At 56.4% G+C, this 22567-nt stretch overlaps 1 protein-coding gene across 4 annotated transcripts in view; it reads right to left on the bottom strand.

Annotated features, from left to right (window-relative positions):
* The window catches only part of ZMIZ1 (zinc finger MIZ-type containing 1), a 166493-nt gene that overhangs the window by 66753 nt on the left and 77173 nt on the right, over positions 1 to 22567 (bottom strand). Inside the window, exon 1 of one of the 4 annotated variants that reach the window (XM_029244583.1) lies at positions 834 to 924. The exons of the other annotated variants lie outside the window; for them this stretch is intronic. The gene's annotated coding sequence lies outside the window, so the exon portion shown is untranslated. Of the gene's footprint in view, positions 1 to 833; positions 925 to 22567 lie in introns of those variants that run through there. 4 annotated transcript variants of the gene reach the window in all.

The following is a 22567-nucleotide window of genomic DNA, read 5'->3' as shown; positions in this document are numbered from 1 at the left end:
GCAGGGAAAGACAGCCTGATGTCTCCTAGTCTCACGCAAGCTGGCTTCCAGCTGGACTCAAGAAGTGGGACCTATCTAGTGCTCCAGGCACCAATGCCTGTTAAGACCCCAACACCAAACCCACGTGCTCCTGACCACCAAGACAAACCTTCAGCCCAGGCAGTCCTCTGAGAAACCCTCTCTCCAAGGTCTTAAACGAGGTCTCCACAGCCTGGTGTCAGGCACCCCCAGAAAGGCCCCTTCCTGCTCTCTAGTGCAAACCCATCTCTCCTCCTCTTCCTCCTCCAGCCGGCCTCCCAGCAAACACTTGTCAGAAGTCTGTTCTGCACCCACCACCTCTCGGAAGGGCGCTCTGCCGCAATGGTGGCACCAGCAGCGCCCCTCGGGGTCTCTGGGCGCTTTCAGCATTAGGGCTGCATCCTGACAAAGGAGCAGCTTGAAGTTAAGAACCCTCGGCCGCTGCCTCCGCGGAAGGCTTCCTGGCCGATTCTTATTTTTGCAATAGCAGCCGACTGAGGACGGAGCCTTGTAAAATGTCTTCTGGAGAGCCAACACTTCACCTTTGAGAGTAGGGGCCGTAGGGGAGCACCCTGGCCCCGGGCCCCGAAGAGAATGAGGGGCCCCTGTGTGGGCGCACAAAACGGGTCCGGTGCACGCCGGTGCCACTCTCGCGGCCAAGCCTCGGGCTGACACCATGCAGCACACGGCGCTACCCACAATGCACCGGCCCTCCTCTGTCACACACAGGCACGCACACTCACCCCCGCTCCCGGAGGGAGCCCGGGCCCGGTCCGCGGGTGCCCCGGCGCCGGCCCCTCCAACCCCGCACTTACCTGGAAGTTGCACCGGCCGCGGTACCGCCCTGGCGCCCGCAGGGGGCTGGGGCCAAGCCGGGGGCGGCCGCAGCGAGCGACTCGGGGCAGGGTTCAGCCGGCGCCGAACAAAGGCTGCACGCAGGCAGCGGGCGCCGCCTGCATCCCCGCTCCGCGCCGGGGCGGCGGCGGCGGCGGCGCGGGGGCCCGGGTGGCTCCGGCGCCCGCTCGCTCCGCGCTGCCCGCTCCGAGGGCGCTCCGGCTCCCGCGCTCCCGCTCGCTGCTGCCCGCCACCGCCGCCGCCGTCCGGCTACCGCACAGCACACATCAATTATTCATCGCCAGTCTCCAGCTTCCCGGGCGAAGCCAATCACAGGCGGAGGCTCCGTTAATGGGGCCGCCGCCGAGGAGGCAGCCAGCCGCGCGCCCGGGCGCAAGCGACAGCCCTCCGGGGACGGGGATGGGCCGGGGGCGCGCGGGGGGCGGGGGTGCACTGGGCGCGCCAGCGAAACTTCCCACGGCCAGCGCCCTGCGCCGCGCGCCCGTTCCCCGCCGGCGCGACCACCCACCCTGCGTGCGCCCGCGTGGGGCTGGGGGCTCGGGGGAGGCCGGGCGCGCCGCGGCGGGGGGAGGGGAGGGAGGAGGAGGAGCGCGGAGAGAAGATGAAAGGCTAGCAGACCTGCCTCGGCGTCTCCAGGGAGCCCTGGCTCGCGCGCGCCCTCCCCGCCCCGCGAGCCTCCCGTCCGCACCCCCACCCCCCAGCCCGCCACCCGCACTCACTCGCGCGCGCAGACCGTCGACCCAGCCACTTTGCTGCGAGGGAGCGCGAGCGAGTATGAATCGGAGGCAGCTCACATTTCAAACTTGCACGCAGGGGTGGTGCTGGTGCACGCCGCCGCCGAGCGAACGCACGACCCGACAAGCAGCGCTCCAGCCTCCGGGCGGGGGCGGCGACCAGGCCCCCTTCCCTCCCCCGCCCAGGCAATAAATTGGAAGCAACACTTGTGCAAGTGGGTCTCCCGGAACGCTGCCGCCTGAGGGGGCCGCCGGGAATGCGCAGGCGGTGGATGACTTCGGGTGTCTCCCGCCCCCCAGAGAATCCTCCCAAGTGGCCATGCTAATGAGGGTGGAAGGCAGGGTGGGGGCGGAGGAGGGAGCTGGCCTGGAGGCGGCCTCTGCCCGGGGGAGGAGAGGGGGCGGGGCGGGACTGGGGCACCCGGATTGCGACCTGGTTTAAAGGATTTTCGGAACGGGTTGGGGGCGGAGAAGGCAGGCGGCCTGGCATCTTCCCTGGCACTGATGCCCCTGCCGCCCCTGGGATTCCCCGAGGCAAGGTGAGCGGGCGCACGTACGCTCGAGCTCGCTGACTTCGGGGAGTTCCTGTGTCCTGGAACCAGCGGCGGTAGGGAAGCCGGGGGCGGCTGCTGAGCGCGGCACTGCCCCGCCCCGGGAGCTGCTGCCTTCCTGACATTGCATCCTGTGGTGGCCGCGGCCTCTTCCTTCCAGCCTGTCTGTCGCAAGACCTGCTGGCGCTGAGCTGAGCAGACACACCTGGAAGCCCACCCGCCGCCCTACCACCCCAAAGGGTTCTTCGCTCCTTCCTCTTTCGTGGGCACTTCCCATCACCACGACCCTCTTGGGAGAAACTTTGTTTTAAGCCCCTTCCCCCAGCCCACCTGCAGTGAAGGTTTCTTGAGTGTCAACTGCCCAAACAATTAGGAAGGTAAGTGGGGCCCCATCATTCACCCTAATGAAAGGTAACCAGAACTACCTTGAAAAATCTCCTGCACTGCTCTCCTTGCCATCATGGGTAAATGACCAGGTCAGCTAGCCTTTGACGTTGCTTCTCCTGTTCTCCTTCCATCACTCCCGATGACACCCCCCCCACCCCCCCTTTTCAGTCTGAGCTCTGGCTGGCCCCTGAACTTTCGTGTCTGTCCTACTGCCAGCCCTGGAAGTGCCTGAAACAAATCACATATCTAGAAATTATGTTCTTGCGCCTTGTTTGACATAAATCGTTAGCAGGCTCTAATCCCACCCACTGCCACTTGAAATATCACTTTCAGAGATGGCATTTGGAAATGCAGTTGTCATAGGCTTTCCCTCAGAGGAGCTGGTTAAATGGATTAATTCATACTTTGTAACTTGCTGCCTTTTGGACAAGAACTAGCTTCCTGCAAGAGAGATTAATTTGCATCGCCTTCCTGCAGGGCCAACCCTGGGGCAGCCAGGGTAAGGACTTTTCTGCTCTGCCCAAATTCCAGGCTCTGCTCAGTCTCCCCTCCTCAGAGGAGCCTTCCCTCATCTTGGGCTAAAATGGCTTCTTTAGGGACAGTCATTTATTCACTGAGACATCCATTGGGGCCCTGCCCTCCCAAGCAGCCCCACAGGTGTTTGGGAACCCATGAGGGAAGAGCCCTGTGGCCAGTGAAGACCCTCCATCTTTCTCTTTGGTTGGCCCAGTCCCCACTGCAGATCCTGTGTACCACAGACTCCAAAGCCCAGTGCTCAGCCAGTGACACCCAGAAACTGAGGAGGCACGACAACTGGGTCCACGTTTCAGAAGAAAACACTGAGATGGATGTCCCTAAGACCTGTTTTCTATCATAAATCTGGTTTTACCATGATGTCAGGGCTCAGACCTCGATTATACAGAATTCAAAGCTGCCAAGACCTCAAATAACCAGAGCGCCGTTCTTCTGGATCCTCCCCTCCCAGAAGTTCTCTGCAATGATAGTTCACAATATTTGTCTGATTCTTAGTGCCTTTGGAGCCACCAAAGACCCAAATGTTTGGAACTTCCAGGTTCATTCTTGAAATACCTGGTATGTGGTCGTACCATGTGGCTCCAGGCACTGAATTCAGAAAAACCACTCCTATAGGTTGAACCAGAATTTGGACTGGAATTGGGCAGAGGTTTCCATCAGAGGAACACAGACCTGGTGGCAGGGCCTGGGAAACTAGTGACAGCCCCACTCCTCCCCCACCTCCCAGCTCTCCCTGGGACCTACTCTGGAAGGAGCCCCACAGTGGGGTGAGAGAAGAGTAGTGATACACTTATTTAAACTTCACAGGCCTGGGACCAACTGACTTTCCCCAGGTGAGAAATAAAAAAAAGGTAAATACTCTCCACTAGCAGATTTATGTAATTAGGAAAACAAATTGTTTTCAAGAATCCCTTCACCAGCCCTCACAGAAGGCCTCCTGGCTAAAGCTCGCGTTTTCACATGCCAATTCCAAGGCCTGTTCGGTCCCATTCAAGCCCCAGTCCGGCTCACTAGGTTAGCAGGCTTTTAATACTACAAGCCCGGGGTCTGGAGAAATATGGGTACTCCAACCAGTTCCTGCTTCAGAAGGGTTTCTCTCCACTTACTCCACGTTCCAACTCCACTTTTCCAACTTCCAAAGATTTGCTCAAAAGCCTGAGGCCCAAAGTGGCCCGCTCCACCCCCTGGGCGCCTGCCTTGATAAGGATCTATAGGAAAGCGGCCGCAGACAAAGGCACTCTCCACCTCTGAGCGCACTCGGGGAGCTCTCCGAGTGACCTCAGCGAGGGGGGCACAGCCCGGAGGAATGACTTGGGAGGCAGAAGAAGGAAGAAGAAAGAGAGAGCTGCGGCCCTGGTGCCGTGGCTCCTTGATGAATGTCCGGGAGCCCTTGGGAAGCCTGATTCAGGGGATCAATAGCTGGTGGCTTCTCCTGCGGGTGTTTGAACTCCTCCTGCCGTGGGCCCTGGTGAGAAGGAGCCGCCAATAAATCACAGCACTGCAGCCGGGAAGGCAGCCTCGGCTTGCACTGGAGGGAGTGGGAGGGAGGATGCCTCACCCAGCTGGGGAGCCTGTCGTGCAGAGCCTACCTCCTCAGGACCAGCCAGGCCATGGAGGCCCCGAGGTGGGGGCAGGGGGGAAGTCTGTGGTGCCCGAGGAGCCTCCTCCAGGCCTCCCCCAGCTCACCTCCAGAGGGATGGGCTCCTGGATCCTGTCCCAGCCCAGGCCAGTAAGTATGAATGAGCAAAGCCACCAGATGTAGGTCCCCCTGGGGGGTGGGGGTGGGGGGGTAGAAAGTGGTTCCCAGGCTCAGGGCTGGGTCACCTCCTCTGTAAGGCAGGGGGCTAGGGGCATACACAACCCCAGCTCCCTCCAGCTGAGACTGAGAGGCAGAACAATGAACCCCAGAGCCACGGAGCCAGGTCTTCCTCAAGCAGGGCTTGCTGATTCAGCAGGTCTCAACAAGGATCCCTGTGACTCAGAGATGTCACCCATGCGGGCTCCAGCACTCAGAGGGAGAGTGAAGAAGACAGCAAGGCCCCAGGTGGTGTCCACGGGAGTGTGGCAGTCGTGAGCTCAGGCCTTGGGAGCTGCTTGGCCACCTGTCTCCATTCAACTGATCCTTCTCAGGGAGCATGGAAGCGCGTGCAGGGCATAGAGTGGGTTCAGTAAACATACGCACACATACTGGAGGATAACCGGCCATGAAGCATCTGTCTCACTGCCAGCGCAGCTGCCCCAGGAAGGCTCAAGCAGCTGCACTGGGCGTGAGTTGATTCAGGGGCTCTGCCTCCAGGGACCTTTTTCTGGGGCTTCTGCCCACCTCGGAGGGGTCAGGACACAAACTCCCGTGTCCTTTGATAATACTGTTCCCTCTGCCTCTTTCCCTTCCTCCTTCACCCTGGTCAGCCTCCTTAATTCTACATGTACAATCTCAAAGAAGGAAGGCGCAGCTGACGTTCAGCTCCCAGCCAGCCAATGCAGGTGTCTCTGCCAGGCCTCGGGACCCTACCCACACATGGGGACAGTGGGAGGGCACACTCCCACTGGGGACACAGAGCTGGGAGCCCCAAGCTGGATCCGGGCCTCTCCTCTGTCCACAGTAATAGCTCCCACTGACATAGTGCTTGCTGGTTGCCAGGCACAGTTGTAGGCGCTTTCCAAGTATCAACACGCCATCCTCACAGACAGCCCTCTCTGATAAGGTGTGATTATCATTTCCGCTCTGCAGAGGATAACTGAGGCACAGAAAGGTTTAGACAACTTGCAGAAAGATTTAAACTACCCAGCCATCTGGCTCTAAATTCTGCACCAGCAACCGTAATACCGTTATTCCCAAGATGGGACTCTAGAGAGAGTGACCATCAAAGTCACACAGCGAGATAGAGTTGTGATGAGAGTCATGTTTTATATTCTTTCCAGCACACCGCACTGCATATATGGAAATGTCTTCTTTCTTTGTGTTTCTTTTTCCTGTTTAGCCTCTGTGCGATTTAACCATCCACCTGACATTCCAGGCTGTCCAGGGCTCCACCTGAGGGGGGGCATGGGGGTCACGGTGGAGAATGAGACCTACCTGGCTCAGAACCTCCTGTCACTGCTCCCCACCCCCTTCCCGGATGTATCCTCCAGCAGGGCCCTCAACCCACACTCAGGCTGCGTTCCCAGAAGTCTGCATTTGGCATCGGCCCAAATCTTATAATCATTTCATTAAGAAAACAAAACCAACCCCTGCCCCACACGTCCACTGGCACCGCCAAGAAACCCTAGGGTTGTGAGGTTATTGGGGATCCACGAAAGCCTCCTGCCAGGCTGGAGGAGGAGAGAGGATGGGGGAGGGAACCCAGGAACCAGGCATGAAATGGTCCCGCAGGTGGCTTCCGTATTTAAGAGCTGCCTGCCCCTCCATCCACTCAGCTGGGAAGGCAGCTGTGCCCAGGCTGTCTGCCCATGCCACTAGGATGCCCACAGCCTCTCAGCTACACAGAGAGGCCAGAGGGGTCGGAGCGGAGACAGGAAGGAACTGACCATGTCCCTACTAGCTGAGGAGTTGTGGAGGGTGGGGATGTGCCTGGAATTGGAGGCTGAGCCTTAGGAAACAAGTACTGACTAGCTGGTGGCCTTGGACAAGTCACTTTGGCTTCCTTGGGCCTCTGCCTCATCCTTTGTAAAATGGGAGCGAGGCCAGTTAATACCAGGTGCCAGGGAGGACCAAAGGAGATAACAGCGATCATTCTCAAGAGGCGTCCCCCCTCCCCCTAAAGGTGCTGAAGGGCTACCCGCCAGCACCTGTGAACGTGACCTTTTTTGGACACAGGGTCACAGATGATCAAGTTAAAATGAGGTCATTAGGGTGGACCCTAATCCCATATGACTGGTGTCCTGATAAGAAGCAGAAATTTGGACACAGAGACAGACACACACACAGGGAGAGTGCCATGTGAGGACTGGCGTTCTGCTGTCATGAGCCGGGGAACTACCAGAAGCCAGGAGAGATGCCTGGAACAGGTCCTTCCCTGGTGCCTCGCGAGGCAGCACGGCCCTGCCACCACCTTGATTCAGGCTTCTGGCTTCCAGAACCGCGAGGCAATGCAATCTTGTTGTTCAGGCCACCCAGTCTGTGGTACTTTGTTATGGCATCTCTAGCAAACGAATACCCAGAGTGATGCTGCCAAAACCGAAGTCGCAGCTCATCATTCCTCTGCTTAAACCGCTCTGGCTCAGTCAGTGTAAAAATCCACGTCTTTATGATGCCCCCACAAAACCCTGTGTGACCTGGCCCCTGTCACCTCCCTGACCTCATTTCCTTCCCGTCTCCCTGCCTGCAGGCTGCGGACGCCCCCATGCTCTTCTCCAGGTGGCCAGGCTCACTTCCCACCTCCTGCAGGCCTCCACCCAGGGGACACCTGAGTCTCAGGAAGCCTTCCTCAGCTGCATTGCCCATATCTGCAGCCCCTCCTGGCGTCTGCTACCACTCTTTCCTGACTTAGGCTCCTCCTTGGCACTGATGACTGATGTATTTCAATTATTTCTCTTGCTAATGCTATCTCCCTCGCCAGAAATCAGGCTCCCTGCCAACAGCGACTTTTGTCTGTTTTGCACATGTTCTATCGACAGGATCTACAATATGCCAAGCAGATGCCTGATATCTGCTGTGTGAATGAAGCACGGGCCAGCTACCTGAATGAATAAGTGAATCAAGGAATGAATGAGTGAACAGTGGGGTCTGCGGTGCCCTGCTCCCGCCGCTTGCCAGCCCAGAGACTGGGTCCCCGACGTGCTGTCTGCAAGAATGTGGGTTGCCTCTCAGTGGAAGCAGCCTGTTCAGACAGGAAGCTCAGGCCAGCTAACAAAGGGGCTGCCAGAGGTGATGAGGAGCTCGCCACCCAGGACCCTCACGAATCTCTTCCCATTGATTTCTGGAGTCGCCTTTGAAGGGATGGGATGGGACGGCCAAGGCAGCGCGAATGTCTGTGTCTCAGCAGTCCTGGGGCTTTATTGCTTCTCCCAGGACACAGCTTTGACGGGGGACTTCCGGACGGCCCCCAGTTGGACTGACATAAGCTCCCTGCAGATGGAAAGGCAATTTCCCTTCCTGCTGAAGCTGTCAGTCTGTCTGCCTGCCTGGCTGGGCGGCACACCTCCCTGTCTGGCCTGGGGAGGCCAAATTTCACTCCTGTTGCTCCTGAGACAAAGGCTCCTGCAGGTACCAGGAGGATGCTGTCCTCCTCTCTGCAGAGGAAGAAATGGCGCTCAGCTGGGGGAAGGATTTCAGGCCACACACTCTGATGCTAGGCTGGGGGGCCCGGCAAGGCTGAATGCAGGCTGCTCCAACAACCACATGACCCCAGTGTGCCCCACAACCTGCAGGGCCTGTTACGTGCACCCCTTTTCCTTACAGGGTCTCTGCTTGCCTATTTGGAGCCCCCGACTCTCAGCATTGAAGTAAAGAGAGCCTAGTCTTAATTTTCGGATGAGGAAACTGAGGCTCAGAGAGGGACTAGGGCTTCCTCCAGTCACACAGCAAGTTAGTGGTAGAGCCAGGACTAGATCCAGGTCTTCTGACTTGTTCCAGAGCTCCAGGCCATCTCCCCATGTTTCCACCAACGGTAATGTCAAGGATGTGCTCTGCAAACTGTAAAGTCCTAAACACATGAGGACTTACTATTCTAAAGGGCTCTTGTCCATCCACTGTCTCTTTCTATGAGCTGGGGTTCACATGGGGAGGGTCTGCCCCACTCTGTTCTTCCCCCTCCTCACAGGGAGGTCGGGGGCCAGACCCTGGACCCTTCAGTCCTTTTCTCATCCACAGTGGGAGTCACATGCATCAGAAGGAAGGATGGCAGTGTTGAAAAAAAGACGGGTTTGGGCTCAAAAGAAGGAAGGGCCTCCTGACAGTCAGGGCCGCCCAGGGCGGGAGCACCTTGTCACCTGAGGTGTGTAAGCTGAGGATGGGGAGTTGTAAAGGGGATCCCACACTGGTAGGCTTATGGTTTCTGAGGCCCTTTCTGTTTTGGGGTGCTGTGATAGGTGAGAGGAGAGGAAGGGTGCTCGAGAAGCATGCCCAAGCACCTCAGCGCATCCTGGGCAGCAATACAGCCGTTTTATGAACTTCCTGAGCCCATTAAAGCTCGCCAGGAATCCAGTGTCACCTGGTGCACTTCCCACCCTCCTCTCCTGCAGTCCCGTGTGAGAGGACACTCTCCCAGGTGCCTGCTCCCTTCTAGCCCTGTACTCACACCCCATGGCAGCCCAGGGGGTCTGGTGACTCCCCTCACACCTGCAGTGTGGTCCCAGGTGTCCCCCACCCCCGGGGGGCTCTGGACGTGAGCAGACAGGCCACGAAGGAATGTCTGGGGAAAATCCAAAGTGGCCGCCAGGGCAGGGCAAGGAGTAGGAGGCCTGATGTTGAAATCAGGATCCTCAGAGGTGAGCCTGGCAGGTGGGAACAGCACACCCCTTAGCCTGGAAGTCAAGGTGTGCTCTCCCCTCAAATTCACACACCATTCAAAGTGTTGAATAGTGGCTGGGTACCAGTCTGCAGCTGGGAGGAGAAACTGCCACAAATCCAAGGGTGGCAGGGAAGCTGAATCCCACCCTCGGTGGGGGGGGTCTTGTCCAGGGGGAGAGGAGCCAGGACCCCTGTGATGAATCTGAAAGGTGGGACAAGCCATGGGCTCACAGTTTGGGTTGGGGCTGTCAAGGAGGGAAAAAATCAGCCCTGGGGATCTCAGCCCTGAGGTTTGGGGCTAAGCACACTGCCTCTTCCCTGCCTCAGTTTCCCCATCTGGGATGCATGCAGTATTTTGGGATGCATGGTAGGAAGACACAACTCTGAGAGCAGCACTGCTACTGCGCCCCCGCCAGCAAAGGGAGCCCACGCCCCCGTCGGGCCCCAGACAGACCTGGGAGTGTGGTGTGTAATTGAATTTGGCCTAATTACCTAATTGTGCTGAGGAACAACCAGGACCGGCAGAAGCCTCAAGTGTTGGGGGTGCTTGGAAGCTAGGAGCCAAGAGGCAGCCTCCAGATCCCCTAGGCGTTCAGGGGGGCAGTGCCAGCACCACCACCTTCACACCCCTTAACCTCTCAGTTGCTTGGAGCCCTGGGGAGCAGGTGGCAACTGTTCCCATTCTACAGGTGAGGAAACTGAGGCTCAGAGAGAAGCATTTTGCACAGAGCTACCGAGTCAGAAGAAGTAGAGAGGAAATCTGAACCCACATTCCTTCTGCACCTGGGGCCTCTGAACGTGCTGTTTCCTCTGCCTGGAATGTCCTTCTCTGTCCTCGTCTTTGGGCAGATTTTCTCCTTGGAGCCTTCCTGCAAGGGTCATTTCCTTGAGAAAGCTTTCTCTAAGCTCCCAGACTCACGGCCCCTTCCACGTGTCTTTTGTAGGGCCTGTCACAACGATCACATCATCGTCGGAGGGCATTTATTCGAAGTCTGTCCTCTCCATGGAGCCCTGAGCTCCTGGAGGGTGAGGACCACATCTACCTCACTCACACTGTCCAGGCATCCAGCATAGGCCTGGGACGCTGTGGCACTCAATTCACGTTTGCTGAATGAATGGATGAGTAATCTCTAAATTCTGTGTTTTTTCTAGATGCAATCTGCTGGTTTCCTGCTATCACTGGACTGGGCCTTGGGGGTGGGGTCTCATCTGCAAGGACTATTACACCTGGGGCTATGACAGGGGTCTCGCAGAGTCGCAGGGGAAGGACAGAGGGGCCACTCTATGAGGCCCTGAGCTGGGAGCTTCAGATTTGACATCCCACCACTGGGAGATGAAGGGACCGGCCCACAGTCACCCAGGCTACAAGCAGCCGGAACTGGAAGCCAGGATTCTGAGCCTGGGACCTGGCCTCACCACCCCTCACCATGCTATTTTCAAATGGCAGACTGAATGAACGAGGCTAACAGACAGAGGCACGTGAAATTTAATCCAAAGAAAATCATGTGAAGAGTGGAATTTCAGGTCTTGTGAAACAAGGCAGGAGAGAGATTATTAGATCCCTCCACAAAGGTAGCTGCCCATTGTGCTAATTCACAAGGCAGCCCTACTCCTGGGATGCATCCAGGCCTCCATTCATCCAGGCTCGGGGTTGTCAAGCCTCCTTCCTTCTTTTGGGAGGCGGTCTGACCTGGTACCCAGGTGTGCAGGAGCGGGACTGCCTGGGTCTAATTCTAGCCCTGCCACTTGCTAACTGTGTGGCCTTGAGCGAGTAATTAACCTCTCTGAGTCTCCGTTTCTTCTTAATATCTTTATAAAGATGAAAGGAGAGGAAGTCTCTGCAGTATTTTTGCCCAGCACCTGGAACATGGTAAGAACTCAATAAAACTTCACTCCTTAACTGATTCATCGTACTAGGAAAATAATGGTAGTATTAGAAGCAATAGGCCAGTGTGAGTAATAGAAATAGGAGTAATAGTAGCTGGCATGGGAGTAACAGTGCTACTGGGAGTAACAAGAAGAATATTAGTGGTAAGTACTGCATCAGGCCGGTCCTACTGCTGGTATGATGAGGGATGCTGGAAGATTGCTCCCTCTCTCTGTGCCAGTCTCCTCTCAGATAAAAATAGGCCAGGTGATCCTGAAAGGCCCTCTGCACGCTGACATTCGCATCAGAGAGTAACAGTAGCAATTAAAATGATACTACTACGGATACTTACTATTTATACTTATTATATACCCCCTGTACTCCAAAAGGGCACCGTCCTCCTTCTTCCCCTTCCCTCTCCACTACACAGTATCCTCCGCCCCGACCCAGTCTTCTTCCTCTCACGGCTGATTTTTGGGGACAGGGTACTCTTCACGCACGTGTTTTGCCTCAGGTACTGGGATATGGCAAATGGACACCAAGTCCTCATTCTGTGCAAGGCACAGCTTCCCCTGCACCCTCTATCTAATCCTCAGCATCTCAAACACCACAGACAACTGGGAGGGATATATGGTTATCATCCCTTGTTTCCTGATGCTACCGCTAAGGATCAGAGAGGTTATGTCAGTTACCTGAAGTCACATAGCTTGAAAGCAGGGAACAGGATGCAAACCCAGGGTGGCCTACCTCCGTGGCTGGACATGCCACGTGGGTGATTTCTACGCTTCAAAGGTCCTGTCGCCCCACTGCCACCCCATTCAGGTGCCCCTCACTACCAACCCTCCCCTGCTGACACGGCACGATACTTCTTTCTGTATTCTATGAAGATGACACACTCCCATGTACTCCACAGACAGACCCTTCCTCTTCCCATCAGTCATGCATCCATCTGTCCCCGCTTGATCCTCAATGATTTAAGTTCCATGCCTCCACTGGCCACCTGAGAGCCAGCCCTCAGGCAGGGCTGGACTGGCCAGCAATGGGTCTTCAATAAGAGGTGATCGACGACATTAAAAGACTCAGGAGATTTCTCGCAGAATTGGAAGCCCTGGCAGTGGCGGGTGTGTGTCTCACACGGCCTCAGGTGGCCCCCTGCGTGGTGGCTGCCCCGCTGGGGGTGCTGGGCTCTCTGATCCCCCAGGGCCACCCTGTAGTTTCCGCCTCCTGGCTGTGTGGACATGTGGGTCTTCCAAGCTGAGGAAGCCCCTTCCGCACAAGCAGGGGGCCTGGGACCCAGACCCCGAAGTCTAGCCTTGGCCAGTGCTTGGGAGGGAACAGACCCCACAGATGGGGTCACCTCCCCCCTCCCTGTCCTCTCTCTTTAGAGGGGCAGTGCCTTTCTCCTCTGTTGTTTTTCTCCTCCCACAGTTCTGTCTCCACTTGGGGTGGGAGGAAAGAACCAGATGCAGAAGCCCTGTCCCAGGGGGTGGGCACAGCCGTCTCGCCCCTGAGACGTTGAGGAGCGGCTCAGGGTCAAGCACACAGGGCGGGGCGCCTCGCTGCACTCGCGCCTTTCCCATGCAGCTCGATGGCACACCAATTTCCTGCCGTCTGTGCCTGGGGAGGGCGAGCTCCCATTTTCTCTCTTCCCAGCCCCGTTTGCACAGACGTGGGCCCTTCGCACACGCGGGCCCCTTGCCTCCCGGCCTCCCAGCAGATGCTTTATTGGGAGGCAGTGATTCTAAACATCTGGGCCGCACATCTGAGAGTGGGCTTAGGACCACACGGAGCCTGGAGGAAATGGGAAGACAAGCCATAATGTCACTTCCTCGGCTGAGGGTGCTCAGGAGGGGGACAGCACCAAACAGCAGCCGGCATTTCTGGGGGGTGTAGCCCAGGGCTCGACAGGGGCTGGACTGGGCGGTGCATCTGAGGACAGTGAGCCTGGGGCCCAGAGTAAGAGGCTGCAGGTGACACCTAGGCAGAGATGAGCTGCAACCAGTGGGACCACTGGTGCATGGTGCTGTGGTCCCAAGGGGAAAGGCGGGGAGACAAAGGAAATGAAGGAGAGAGGAAAGGAGAGGGGAGAAGGACAGTGAGGGAGAGAGAAGAAAAGGGAGGGAAGGAGAGAGGGTGTGGGGGGGTGAGACATAGGTAGAGGAAGAGAGAGGAAGAGAGAGAAAGAGCCAGAAGGACAGAGAGGTGGAAGATTATTTTATTTTGTTCAGCATAGAGGCCACACGCTTCCAGGCAATGGAGCCACACCTGACAGCCCACCAGGAGAGAAGGGTCCCACCCCAGAGGATGCACTGTGGACACAGATGGACCCAGTTCTGATCTCAGACCAGCCGCTCCCCAGCTGTGTGACCCTGGGCATGGACTTCACTTTTCGGAGCCTCAGTTTCCCCACCTGGAAAAGGGGCCAGAGCTCACCTTTGTGGGCTATTGTAAAAGTCATGGCGCTCACCTGTGTGAAGTGATGGCAGAGCCCACGCTATCCCTGAACTGTCCCCGGCTTTTCCAGCTGCTCCGGGCTGGGAGCTTGCTGCTGCAAGTGGCTGGCCCCCAGAGGGTTCTGCACACCACCACCCCTTCAGCTTCTCCCTTGGCTGATGTGGGTCTGTTGACATTGTGTTTTTCCTAAGCTGTCCAGGTCTGTGAGCTCCTTGCAGATACACACAATCCCTAGGGTTACCTAAGTGCCGGTCACAAAATCTGCATATAATAGATGCCCATGCACGTCTGTTGAAGGGGTGAATTAGTTTATCCTTTGCACCAAGTTTCTGCTGTCATTATAATTATGTGCCTGTTTCAAAAGCAGAGTCCTAATTTTTCCCCCCAGTAATTCCTGTTTCCTGCCAGAGACAATAGTGGCTCTTCATCCCAAACAGGTGAGACTGGGTCCTTTGGAATTCCCTACAGGAGTCCAGCCCCGGGCAGCGTTTCCCACCTGGCCAGCCTCAACAAGCCAGAAAATGTGCCTAGGAATATAATGAAGCATCTGTTAATAGCTCTTCAAGGAAAGTCATTGGCTAGAGTTCCTAAGCTCCGGAGTCTGTTTCTCTCTGGACCCAGGAATAGCAAGGGCAGGCACGACTGAGACAGCGATGATTCCTTCCAGCCACCTGCCTGGCCACCACCCTGTCCCCAGTGAGGGGAATTACCACCTTGCAGAGCTTCCACTGCAAAACACAAACACCTGGTTGCCCGGGCAGCACCTTGCCACAGTGACGTGATCCAGATGGTCCCTCGAGAGGAAGCTGGGTTGCCAAGGAAACAGAATTGCTGCCGCTCCAGCCAGGAAACCTGGATTCTAGATCCTCTGGACCCCAAGCTTAGAGAAGTGAAGTGATTTGCATAAAGTCACACAGCAAGTACGTTTTAGAGCCTGTGCTGCAATGCAGGACTCAATAATCAGAACGATATGTACGGAGCCCTTCTGAGACGCCAGCTTGAGTTAAGTACTTTGTACCCATTACTTTGTGAGATGCTGGGAGACATGGCTGGGGTTACACGTGGCACGGAAGTGATGGAGCTGAGCTGAGCCCAGGTCAGCCTGACCCTGAAGCCTGAGCTTGGACCGCTGTCCCATGCTGCCCCCTCTTTGGTTTCCAGAGCTTGGCTCTGCATGTCCTGAGACCAGCCCTATCCCAACAACTCACTGGACCTGACTCAAGGGCCTCTGAAAGCATGGAGGCCAGGGCTGGGGGCCTGCAGGCTGAGACCACAGTGTCCAGGGCCTGGTCCCTCCTAAGCCCTCACTCTGCTGTGCAAAGTGACTTGGGTAGATTATGAGGGATAAGAGGATGGGGGGCTGTTGGCCAGGGTCTTCCTTCCTGTCCTTGCTTGCCAGATGGGCCCTGGGGACAGGCTGAGTGTGACATCCACAATGAGCCTGATCCCTGAGAGAGAAGGCACAACCCAAGAAGGAACAGAAGAAGGAGAGAGGCTTGGAGTTGGGGCAGGCAGGTCTACACCCTCCCCCTATTCTCTTGCTTTTTTCCATCTTCTCTTTAGTCTCAACTATTCAAACATCTATCCAGTCAGAGCCATCTACCCACTCTTCCCTCACCTTGTTATAACAAGGATTGGAGTTACTCTGGACAAGTGAATAAATCTCTTTGTTCATCAGTTTTCCAATCTATAAAAGGAGTTGGTTCTTCATGTGGATCAGCACTGATGTTCATAAAATACCCAGCACAGAGCCTGGCATGAAGCAAGAGCTCAATAAATGGTCCTTTATTTTTTTAGTTTTATTCTTTTGGGGCCGAGCCGTGCGGCATGCGAGATCTTAGTTCCCCGACCAGGGATCGAACCCTTGCCCCCTGCGGTGGAAGCGCAGAGTCCTAACCACTGGACCATCAGGGAATTCCCAATAAATGGTACTTTAAATGTGACTTTCTCTCTTGAAAGAATTTTGAGAAGGACTGCTGGGAGACTTGGAGAAACAGAGGCCCTCAAACCTCCCCAGGCCAAGGCACAAACAGGTTGCTGCTGGCCCTGTCTAGCCTGCCTCAGCTGGCTCTCTATTCTCCACTCCTGCACGCTGCCCGCTTCCCTCACTGGGGCCCAGCCTCCTCTTTGTGGGGGAAAGAGATGGCCTCTTAACCCTATGTGACCCTCTGCTGTCTTGGAGACAGCTGTGGCCTTCTGGCCCTGGAGCCTCAAGAAGGGGCCATTCCCTGGCCTAGGTTAATAGGACCCCGCTTATCTACCTACCCACTTGGAGGTGGGTGTGGTTGGCATTGACCTTGGCCCTACCTAAGTAGAGGATCCATATTTTCCAGACCCCAAAACACAACATAGGGGCAGGCACAGGGTTTTGGGCTACCTCCAGGTATGAGAGGCGTCCTAAGAAAGGCCAACACGTTGGAACATAAGATTGCTAACATGTAAACAGCACTTAGTATATGCCAGGCCTCATCCTAAGCACTATACATATGTTGGTTCACTTAGTAAATGACTTTCCCAAGGTAACACAGCTGGTGAGTGGAGGGCCGGGTGGTTTTCACACCCCAGACATGCTGGTGCAGAGTCCATGCTTTTAACCACTACTCCTCTCTGTGAAATAGCTGAATGGTTTCTGGAAAAAAATATTTGAAATTGGGGCTGACCACGGAACTGTGACAATAACAGCTGACATGTACTGAATGCTTACTATATGCCAGGATCTCTGCTCCTCACTTTGCAAAAGACCGTGAGTACTGCATGAGTTCAAAGATGAGAGGGTGTCTCACCCACCAACAAGGACGAGTCATTGTCAAATACTTAATATCTCCACCTGCAAGCAATTCAGGTGATCCTGACAAGCTCTCTAGAGTATTAACATGTCTTTCCCAGCATTTAATTGCAACCTGCACATAGAGTAGGGGGCAGCTTACGGCTTCAGGGTTAGATATTCTTGTTTGAATCACAATTCCGACCTTGGTCGAGTCATTCAATCTTCCTAAACTCCAGTCTCCTCGTCTGTAAAATGGGGCAGACATGGGTCTGGGATCATCATGGATGGTGCACACAGTGCCGGGTACTGGGAAAACGCTGCCCAAATATTTGCTATCATCATGATTGAAAGGGGCTATAAATCAGATTCTTTTCCTAATCCAGCTGCCCTGCCCTGGCTCTGTAAGTCTAAATAAACAAGGCTAATGACACCTGCACCATCATTAATTCCTGTGTCTGTCTGTCTAACCCAGAAGGTATTTATAAGGCCATGGCTTGCAATGCTTGCTCTGAAAGTTCCATAACCACCTCGCCCACTTTCTGCCAAGTCCCTGCTCCATGTCACTCTCACACCGTTGAATCCCCTGAAATCCCTCCTCTGGGGGTGAGAAAGCTAAGCTCCAGCTTAAAACCAAAGCTCTGGCTTCCTTAATCCTCTTACCTGGCCCTTTCCTCTGCAGAATTAATTGCTACCCATGGCTTTATTAACTTCTTGGGCGGCCACAGCATCTTCAGGGCGCCCTGGGGCAGGTCCTCTGTCCCAGATGCACCTTTGGGCCGGACGGTGGAAGGCAGCGCTCTGGGTGCAACGTGGCAACACCCTGGTGCCTGAATGGCGATAACCCCGTGGCCCTGCATCACCCCAGAGGCTGTGCATCTCCTTGGGGACACCTGCAGAGAAGCAAGGATAGCCAGAGCTCTGGCCCCACTTCTGCCCCTGCTGAGGCCACCTTCCCACCCCTCAGAGCCTCAGTCTCCTCCTCTTTAAATGGGAAAAAGCCTGCCGTGGGGATCTCACGGGGCTGGACAAGAAAGGCCGTGTAAAGGGCTGTGTCTGTGTGTAGGATTACTGTCATGTCTCACCCCCAGAATGGGAGCATTCATTGATTTCAAACCCGAAGAGCAGGGACTGTGTGTGGTGCATTTATATGTGTTTGTAGCCCCCGTGCTTGGCACGGAGTGGGCCTGGCACAAGACGCCTGTCGTTCCCTGCTCTGAAAATTTCTGTTTAGTATTTTTTATTTTGAGAGGCATTCCCACGCCCAGGACTTCGTTATTCTTCCCGCAGCCACGAAGGTAGAGATGGTATGGATGCGTTGGACTGGGGAAGAAACTGATGCTGGGGGTGTTGGTGTTGGTGTTGGTGGGGCATGGCCTGCCCAGGGGAGGTGGAGGTGGAGGTGGAGGGTGGTACCCAGCCCCCATGGCTTTGTCCAGGGCTGTCCGCTTTGTCTGGAGCACCCTCAAGTGTGGACAAAGGGATGTGGTCCCCAAGACGGCTTAAGGTGGTCACGGGACCTGGCGAGAAAACCACTGCCATGTCAGCTCTCTTCCCATGTTTGGGATGTTGCTAGTTCAAGGGGGAGAGGGTCAGCTTCCCAAATCCCGGGCTCCCTTTTTAACGAGCAGAGAGCCGGCCCAGGCACCTGGAGCTACACCTGGATGCAGGGCCTGCTCTTTACTGTCTTTATTTGGACAGTTAGCATCTAAATGTGGCAAGGGGGGCTGGTCCGCCAGGTACAGTGGCCATAGAGAGAAGATAGAAAGTTTCCTTCTCAAATTCCTCTCTTGAAGTCAGAACAAGTAAGCAACAACATGGAGAATACAATCAGAAGAGTATGGCGGGGGTGGGGATGAGGTTGGGATGCAGGGGGCGGAAACTGGGTGCCTTGTTGTTGGCACTGTGGATGCCTCCTCACACACCCTCTGCTTACGACAGGCACCGTGGCTCTTCTTGGCATCTCCGCCAAGGTGAGTGCCGAAGGGTGCATCCACACCCTGACCCCAAGGAGCCCCCAGCCAGTGATGGATGCCAGATGCTGGATGAACACCTCCTCGCCCTGGCCTCTCAGGCTGACTGAGGGGCGCGTTCTACTCTGTCTCCGGGAGCTCCCCACGGCAGGCACAGTGCTTCACATCACACTTATCCTCCTCCTTCCCTTCCGCATCTCATTTCTCTGCTTCTCTACTGGTGCTTTCTGGGCTCCTCCTAAATAAATCGCTTGCACTGGAATCTTCATTGCGGGGTCTGCATCTGGGGAAACCCAAACTCAGACACACATCATTTGACTGAGGTGCCTCCAGTGGCCTCTCCTTCCTCTGTTGCCTCACAGACCCCCAACCCAATCATGTGTGTGGAGTCCCAGCTGGGGCTCTGGACTGGAGTTGTGACGGTCCAGGTAGGACAAGCAGCCCCATCTTGAGAGGGCTCTGCACGGCCTGTCAGGGTCCCAGGCCCCAGGACCCCTTGCCATGAGCCAATGCCCTCATCCCCCCACCCCCTCTCCTTCTGGACAGGCCAGGAAAGCAGATCTCCACCAGCTGGGCCTTCAGGCAGCCGTGTCCTTGCACACCCTGGCTCTGTGGGGGGAGCCAGCGATGAGCTAACCCCACGGAAGAGAAGGAGGCAGGAAGAGTAGCCCCCCAAGCGAGCAGGGGCCCGTCCCCCAGGCCCTCGGGAAGCAGAGGGCTGTGCTGGGGAAACTGCTGAGCAGCCCGAAGACCAGGGTGCTCTCGCCTCCCCCCACCCCTGCCAACTCCAGCCAGACTCCAGAGGAGCCCATGGCGACCATCGACCATCCTGACCAAGACAGAATCCATGCTCCCTGCAGAAAATATGGGAAATAAAGCGTCAGCTACCTCTCCCCATCCAGATAGCTCCATGATTTCTAAGCTGACGTTTTGGTATATTCCCTTCTGTTTTCTGTTCCTCTGCCTAACCAAATGTATATTTTGTTTTTGCACCTGGTCGAGCTCATACTGAGCATGACATTTTGTTACCCTTCTAAAAAGAAATTAATATTATGTCATAAGTATTTCCGGATGGTAATCATTTTTAGGGGACCTCACTTTTAATGGCCACTGAAATACTCAGTTCCCTTTTCCAGGGCCTTGAAGCTATTTCCAAATCTGCCTTCTCTCATTCTTCCATGGCACTGCCCCCCTCCTCACTGTTCACTCCAGACACGCCAGGGACCATCGCACACCCCTACCCCCAATTCCTTAGCCCGGGAAGCTGTGTCCACAAACCCTCTGTCACATGAGCTCCTCCCCACTGTTCTTTTTCTCCAAGAGCAGAGTGACTGGGCCTCAGCCCTCAGGGAGCTGGGGGAGGGGAGGGAGCCAGGGGCCACTGGCCCAGGACGACCTACCCCACCTGCTCACACAGGGTCACTCAGAAGAGGGACAGCTCCCTGTGCTCCAGGTCTAATCACGTGGAGGTCCAAGTCCTGCTTCCAGCCCCGGAAGTCATGTACCTGGTCTGTCTTGTCCCTGTTATAGCCTCAGTTTCCACCTCTACAAAATGGGTGTGCTGATAAGAGCCCCAGTGGCCTCGCTCACAGCAGTGACTCGACAGAAGGTGAGTGATAAACAGGTTTTGTCCTTTAAACAGAGCTGACCGCGAGTCAGTTCCCAGGGGCTGGGTGATGAAATCCAGAGCCCTTTCCTGAGCAGGACCTGACCTGGAGTGCAGAGGCGGCCAAGCAGGAGGAAGGAAGCCAAGTCCCTCCCTCACATCCCAGCTCTGCTGAGCTCAGATGTGGCGGTGGGGGCTGGTGTCCAGGAGGAAGTCTGTCCCCGGCCTCGACGAGGCGCCCAGCCGGGCAGCCTGGCATTTCAAGGGTGAGGGCCCACCTGCCGCTTTCTCTGGGGGGAGCCAGCAAGCGTTAACAAATCCCCCTGTAATTTGCACCCACCAATCCTGCCTGCTCACTGGGCGGCTGTGAGCCGTTTTTCACGCAGAGCTGCGCACAGCTTTGTCTTAGAGAGACAGATCTGGCAGGGTGTCCCTGAATGAGGCTATTTGTCCTCCCCGGTGATGGTGATGGGAAGGCGGCTGCGTGCTATGGGGTGGGCAGAGGCAGAGGGGGTGGAGATAGGCCATGGGGGAGGCGTGAAGGTAGAGATAGGAGCTGGGACGCCAAGAGAGGCCAGGAATGTGACCACCACCGTGGGGGTCTGAAAGCCCCCCATTCAGCTAGGTGGGAGCAAGAAGGATTGTTTTCAATGACAGAGGAAAATGGTTTATGACCTGCCTTCTCCTGCTTAAGGAGTCCTGGGTGGGAGTGATGAAATGACCTGGCTGGCCTCTGAGGTCTGTGCCCCATCCGCATCCTCCGATGGAGGCGGGACCCTTGCCATTGGTCTCTGGGGTTGGGTCTGTCTCTGAGCCTCAGGGCTGCTTCATAAGTTGCTGCAGAAGCTCCCCGGGGATCGAGGGCTTCCAAGAAGGACCAAGCTTCTCCCGAGCCCCTCCTGAGTGGATCACAGGCCACAGACCGGGAGGGGCAGAGCAGGGGCCCCATCACATTCCTGATTCTTCACTCCCAGGCTGGCCGGGGGCCCAGGGCATGCCTCAGTCCCTTCCTGTGGTCTGCTGTCAGCTCCTCTGGGGGCCGTCAGCACACTGGAGAAAACAGACGGGCAGATGTTTGCCAACACACAGCAAGTGATCCACTTTGCCTGGGTTTCCACTCCTGGGCCCGGGGCTCAGGCTGCTGTGCTGGGATGTGAGCGTGTGTGTAGAAAAGAGGTAAGAAACACACATGTCCACAGGGCCCAGCAGGTTTCCAAATTCAGGAAATGCTTGGGGTGTGAGACAACTCGGGAAGCACGGCACTTATCCGAGGGGTCAGCCACCAGCCAGTCCGTGCCGGGCTGGGTCCAAGGTTCCCATTCAAAGGGAGCCAGGCATTTGACTGGACAATACAGTCTTCCAAAGAGCAAACGTTGGCAACTAATATGCATTTTTAAAAACTGCTGAACAGTCGGACCTCAGCTGTCTGCAGGTCACGTCCAGCCCACAGGCAGGTCGTTGACAACTGCCCTTTGCTTGTCCCTAAGAAGGCTGGCCTCCTCTTCCTCGGAGGTTTCAGGGGCTGCCTCTTCAGCCCTGACCTCTCTCCTGAGTTCTCTGGTCCCTTCTCCAAATGCCTACTGGTCGCCTCCCCCAGGATGCCCCCGGGATGCCCTGGCACCTCCCAGACCTGCGGCTCTCTCCACATCTTCCACTCTGCCAGCAGCCCCATGCCTCTCACCTCTCAGAGGGAGCCCAGAGTCATCATTCAGGGAGGCAAGAGGGGCGTGAGGACGGGCAGTGGGCCACCCAGGCTCTTGTCTGGGCTCTGCCCCGCCTCACTGTAACCTGGGGCAGATCTCCCTTTCTCTGGGCCCTGGGTTCCCCATCCCCTGGGTTCTGACATTCCCTATTCTATTATTTTAACCCACCTCTGGGCTGTTCACAGGGGCAACCAAAGGGACAGAGTCATTCAAGCGTGGACAGTAGCAGAGGCACACAGAGGGCTCTTGGGGACCTTGGACATGGTAACTGCCTGGTGCTTGGTGCCCACGAAGCCAGCAGGCGTGGGCCTCTTGGTGCCAGGGAGGCTGACATTTCAGCACTGCCTGCCAAATTGCCGAGAGCAGGCAGGCAGCGACCGGGGGGCAGGGGGGCCTGCCGTGGCCTGGAGGGGGGGACAAGGGGAGGCACAAGGCAGGTGACCTTCTGGACTGAGGCAGAGGAGGTAGCTGCTGGCCCCCAAGGGCCTTCCCAACGAGGAGGATGCTGTCGTGCGTGCTCGTGTGCGCGTGCTCCCGTGTGCGAGCACACAGGCTAAAGGCTGCACCAGAACAAAGAGCTGGGGGCTGGGTATCAGAGGGGCCCACGTGGAGACGCCTGACTTGGCTGTTTGCTGCAGTGTCTGCTCTGCGCTCACGCTCCATCTCTCCC

Source organism: Monodon monoceros, unplaced genomic scaffold (assembly GCF_005190385.1).
Source record: "Monodon monoceros isolate NGI ecotype Baffin Bay Population unplaced genomic scaffold, NGI_Narwhal_1 Super_Scaffold_4, whole genome shotgun sequence".
Lineage (NCBI taxonomy): Eukaryota > Metazoa > Chordata > Mammalia > Artiodactyla > Monodontidae > Monodon > Monodon monoceros.
The sequence above is the reverse complement of the archived record's forward strand: the minus strand, read 5'-3'. Positions and strand labels throughout refer to the sequence as shown.